This window comes from Biomphalaria glabrata, chromosome 6, assembly GCF_947242115.1.
Source record: "Biomphalaria glabrata chromosome 6, xgBioGlab47.1, whole genome shotgun sequence".
Lineage (NCBI taxonomy): Eukaryota > Metazoa > Mollusca > Gastropoda > Planorbidae > Biomphalaria > Biomphalaria glabrata.
In genome coordinates, this window is record NC_074716.1 from 31,029,085 (window position 1) to 31,035,163 (window position 6,079).

The window sequence follows — 6,079 nt, forward strand, 5'->3', positions numbered from 1 at the left end:
ACCAATTCTATAATATTATCAATATACGAAATATGGATTTTATTACACTCTTATTTAAATATATTCGTACCGTATATTCGGGCCTATATACTTACATAGTTCTATAAATATATATCTAAAAATTAAAGAGTTTTCATTTATCTCACGCTTGACTCATTTGTTGATTGGAATAGAATCATTAGATTATTAGATAGTTAAGTTAGCAAGTTAATCTGTAACTGTAGGTAACAAAGTTTTAAATTGTGTTTAGACTATAAATGAAAGAGATTATCCTACTGGAGAAGGAGTTGTCGTTTTTTTCTTTTCTCTGGGAAGTCAGGGAAGTGGAAAATAAATTATAGTATCAATATAATGTTAAGTAATGCATATAGGCTACTGTTGATGTAATTATGCAACTCATTTTATTAAATTTTAGTAACCCAATTATTGCCAGTTAATCACTGAATATATATATATTTTTTTATTGTTATTAAAAAATGCAGAGCTATACATAATTTAAAGTGTTTAATAAATAAGGCTGGCAGTCGAGTCGAAAGATTAATGAGAAATGCAGTATTTTCCATGGCTACGCAGCCCCAGCTGCAAACTAGATATTTTGCCGCGTCCAGCCAAGACATAACCATATTCAGCTGGTGGTCAATTTAAATGTTCTTTATGACGTCTACGTCTTCCCTCATCAGTGGATTTTCTTTTGGCCTCTAATATGTATTCCACGTTGCAATTTCTAATAAATAGCATCATTCGAAGAATGAGATCCAACTTATTTTTAAAAAATGTAACCCCTTTACAGATCAAGTCATCATTGCAATGGACATTCAGATCTGCATTAACATAAAAATGATCAAAATTTGAATAGGTTTCGAAACGCAGAAAGTTGTGTGGTTTGCATTCCAAACTGTCTTCTCTGTGGTCTCAGGTTCAAACATTGACCACTGCCATTAACTAACATCCTGCTGGAGTTTTGGGCTATGACTTAATAATATTAAATCCTGATTCGAAACTTTGTCTAAACCTAGCAAGTGAAAAGGAACATACTAAAATAATGTTGTGTGTATAATGAAGAACTCTATTAAAATGTGATTTTGTATTTACATTTATTGGTATTTATTATATAAAATAAAATTGTAGAATGTTTCTGTGATTTGTTTCACAGGGAATATTGTATTTCCAAAATGATGAAAGATCCATCTAGTAAACTTGTCTGTATGCCACATGTCATATATGTTTTCTGTAAAATAGATTTTAAAAAATTTATTTATTAACATTTATACTTAATTATGTATACATTATATATAGAACTAGTGGTTATATATATATATATATTATATATGTTATACTGATTATCTGATCTAACATCAACATCTAACTCTTATTGTTCTTAATAATAATAAATTACTCTACTCTAGGTCTAGGCAATCTAATATATATAAGACCAGGGTCAGTCTTAAGCCACTGCAACCTATGCGGTCGCAGTGGGCCCTGCACTTTCATAGGCTTCGTGCTAATTCTAGGTGTAATAGTTAAATTGCAATATATATATATATATATCGGTATATATAAAACCTGGAAATCTCATAAAAATCTCCTGAAAAATAGACAAAATTGTGGGTGTCATTCATTCTGGAAAACGCTAATCCTACGCGAGATAAACGAAATAAGACATTGTCAGCTTTCATGTACTAAAATGTAATAATCAGGCAAATTTTCACGTTAATCAGAAGTTTCCATACTTTATTTACTTTAATAGAGTGACTGGCATTTTAATATGCCATAGGTTGCAAAGTTTGTAAAGTAAAGTTAATTTGATCGTAATCTTGTACTTAGTAAAGATTTAATAAAATTCAAAGTCGAATTTTTTTTAAATACGAAATCTTAATTTTCACTTATTATCCTTATTCCCACCCAGACTAGGCCCCGCGCAATCAGTTTCACATAGGGCCCCGCAATCGTTAGGACCCGCCCTGTTTAAGTTTAAGACTTAAAGAAATGTCACATGTGTTTAGTAAAAATCTGTATTTTATATTACCAATATAAATGATGACTTATCATTTTTTTAGATCTAAAGTTTAGCCTTATTAATAAGTATAGTAAGGGCTAGTAAAGAGTATAAATATATTCTAGATAGATTTAGCTTAGGCTTTAGGTTTAGTCCTTGACTATTATAATATTATATCTATGAATAATCTTTATGCTATTGCTAGGACACTACTCACTAGGTCTTACTATTACAGAACAGAGATATACAAATTCAAGCATTAAAAAATGTTGGCGACTGGGCTTAGACTTAACATAGAGGCTAGTCTAGATTACTCTAGATCTACTTAAATTAGTTAAATCTACTAGTTTATAAACTATTACTAGTATTACTAGTAGTAATACTACAATTAGTACAATAATACAAGTCAAGTATTTATAAACTAGATCTAGTGAGTGACTAGTAAAAGTGTTAGAAGGCCTAGCTAGAATTAGAGATATAGAAAATAATATAGAATAGATAGATCTAACCATTTTCATTTAGTTTTGTTATAATAAAAATTATAATAGACTAATAGTATACTATTAGTATACTAGTACTATTAGACTTAGTATAGTCTAAGTATAGTATACCTAGACCTAGATGATCTACTAGTACTTGATGATACTAGAGACTACTACTAGAGTAGACTAGATCTACTATCTAGATCTATGATCTAGTCACAATCTAGTGGCAATCTAGTGACTAGTCCTATTATAATCTATCTATAATTATATTAATTCAATAGTCTGCTCTATAATATATTTTGAAAAAGTAGAAGAGTTCTCTTCAGGGCATTTTGGTGCATCCCATGATAAGTATCATTTAAAATTGTTGGACAGCAAGATTTAGATAAGTTTATCATCTGAATCGCTATCAATAACGTATCCAGCCATGTCTATTTTTATTTACATTTTCTCAGTCCATTACAATACGTCACTTCCGGTTTCGGCCATTGAAGCTGATTTTCAAATCTCGTTATTTTTTACACTTTCAAATTACTTTTTCTAATATAAATACGCTTTTCTAAAATCTCAAATTTTTAGGAACTAACTTTGATGCTATCTACTATCTAAATCAATCGCTATCTCAATTTCGAAAAAAACCTCTTCAGTTGGTCTTTAAGAAAGAAAAATGGGGGGGGGTGTACAGAGGGGTGTTATGACTTAATGGGGCGGAAAGGGAAAGATTTGTTTTTGTCCTCCTCCAACAAACCTCTATTCTGGTGGCGAGTGGGGAACAAGTCACTTGTCGAGAAGCCCAAAAGAACGTCTTCTGACATGTTTGCAATTAGTGGACGTAACGTACAGCGGGGCGCCGAAGTATCCTTCTTACATGGCGTACAGCGGGGCGCTGCCCTCATGGGAGTTTCCCCCTGCCTTTACTACTTTTGTGTGCTAGTAGAAACGCGGTCTAGCTTTAGGGTCGAACGCCTCTCCATTTTCTAATGCTAATTTTTATACTGACGCCTAGGTTAAAACTCTGTAGCATAATTCTTTCTTTGTCTCGACCACCGCCTTTCTTTTCTCCCCCGATACGTAGTGCCACTCCTACCGGACATTTGCCCAGATGGTGGTGACTAATAGTTCGAAACCTTAACGCTCATGACACGAATTAGCAGAATTAGCCCACCGGAGGTAGGTGGGATACAAGGATACATGTGCTGATGACATAAGACTTACTTCTGTTGGAGAGAAAAAGAGAATGAACAATCAACTTAGCAAGCCTCGCTTTCGGGACGAGGCTAAAGTGGAGAAATGAGGGTACAACCAGATTGAAGAGGGCTTTGTCTAGAGATCAAGGTTTGGGGGCCAGAAACAATGATCATCAGGTTTATAATTGTCTCATCTTTAGAGCGACGCTAAAGGGAAAAGAAACAACAAAAGAATGTACAATCAACTTAAAGCAGGCCTTGTTTTCCGATCAATGCTAGATGGTCGACAGGGAGGGACAGGGTTGGGTGTCACGTGGAGAATAAAAACACAAAACTTTAATCTTAGATTTTGAAAAGAAATTGTTGCACTCAATCTAGATCTTTTTTGTTGTTGTTGATGTTTTCTCTGGTCTATGGCCGACATATTATCACTTCCAATGGTATAGAGTAGTTTTATGGATATTTGTTTGTATTAGAACCTAGAAATGAGCTTAACTCAAAACAATTGGACAACAAAAGATGATCAGAGTTGCCCCTCCCCTTGTAATAATAGGAACACTTGGATCTATAATATAATAGTAAAATAGGTATGACAATGGCCTAGCGGGATACTTATGGACCCGGCGGGTTCGGGAATAGGAGGATGGGACCCCATGAGGCAGGTTGATTCAACCTGATTGTGTCCGAACACAATCTGAGCCATACTGTAATCCAATGCCCGGGACAACAAAAAACAAGGTGCAGACAAGAGTTTTGGAAGCATATTTGTTAAAATCTTTGATTTCTTCCTTAGTATCTTATCTTATATAATACAGACGTTAATTCTATGGACGAATTTCTGAAAATAAATAAGAGAACGATTGAAAGTGTCGTTTTTTTAAACATCACATCGTTCATGTCAACGGTGAAGAGAAGATGGAACCTTTTCAGATTTAACAATCGGCAGTATTTTTTTGAAAGCATGTAGAGATTGCATTCGTGTAGCAAAGTTTTAAATTTTTCTGTTTATTATAACATTAATTTATGTATCTTAACTAGTTCATGCATACCGCGATATTAGAGACACAATTAAATTAATCCAATGGAAAAGAAATGCTAGAGTAGAGTATTCTCACAATGCGTATATGTTAATAATAATAATAATAATAATTTTTTATTTATCAATGCAACAGATTAGTGTTTAATGAAGTGCTGTTTTGAATTTTTTTTTGTGATTACGTTGTACGTATACTAGACCTATAAACAAAACTTGTTCCTACTATTATGTCAACAATGTGAGAACCATTTCTTACATTCAACACATTGGCCCCACCAATGAGCATTTCTTTTCTATTTTGTACACCGGATGTACCGAAGAAATTAGTTATTTATAGTTTTTTTTTTCCGCATGTATGAAAATCTCCAATAATCCTGTTGACCGGTCACTTCATCCCCGGTCACTTCATCCCCGATCACTTCATTACCGTCATTTCATCCCCAAATTAATTTCTTTTTCTTAGTCATTTTGCAATTTTGCTGCTAAGGCTTCGCCTTAAGCCCTCTTTAGATATAAGATATACATATATTTATTGAAAACGTTTTTTGTTATTTTATTATAAAGTGTTTATAGTGTTCCCCCTCCTATTTTCTTGCTTGTTGAGAAATGAAATAATAGATGTCAATAGGTAGATATATTGTAAAGCGGGGGGGGGGGGGTGTTGTATTTAGTTCTATTGTTTCTAGTTGGTGCGCATATTGCTTGATGTAATGATCAATGGCCAATGTGTGGTGGAAGTAGTGGAAATCTTTTGAGAGATGAGAACAATTAGATTACTTAGGATCATGTCACTGACAACTTATCTCCTGACGGCCATTTGTCACTTTTTTCAATCCTTCTTTCTTGCATATGGGCGCTTTGTAATAACGCTATGTAATAATCTCCGCAATAACAATAACGTGACAAGAAATGACAAACCATATAGAGCAATACGAATCAATGGATCGCCCCCTGTACCTACATACTGCCTATCATACTGATTTAGATTTACACGCTCTATGTCTATATTTGTCACATTTATATAATTTTTTAATAACATTAAATTCTATTTTTATTTAATGTGTCACACTTTTTGTCGTGTAACTAAAGAATAAATATTAAAAATATTGTCAATAGCCTACTTTTTAAAATTATTTGTTGGATCGGAGTATGGAATGACCAGGGGATGAAATAAACGGGGATGAAGTGACCAAAGATGAAATGAACAGGGATGAACTGACCGGCGTTGAAGTGACCGGGAACCGATAATCCTAACAATGTTCTACATCAGGGGTGGGCAACCTTTTTGTTTGGAGGGCCGCATTAAAAAAATAATTTGGAATGGCGGGCCGCATATATATATAACTTAGAAAGATACTCCAGCTAACTGTGTAGA

The 6,079-nt window shown here is 33.6% G+C and overlaps 1 long non-coding RNA gene across 1 annotated transcript; it reads right to left on the bottom strand.

The window, feature by feature from the left end:
* Nucleotides 1–1,075: 1,075 nt before the first annotated feature.
* LOC129926989 (uncharacterized) lies at nt 1,076–2,669 on the bottom strand. The gene is made up of 2 exons (XR_008778698.1): nt 2,608–2,669; nt 1,076–1,228 (listed from the first exon to the last, which is right to left on the bottom strand). It is a non-coding gene; the product is annotated as an uncharacterized LOC129926989 (long non-coding RNA).
* Between the last annotated feature and the right edge of the window lie 3,410 nt (nt 2,670–6,079).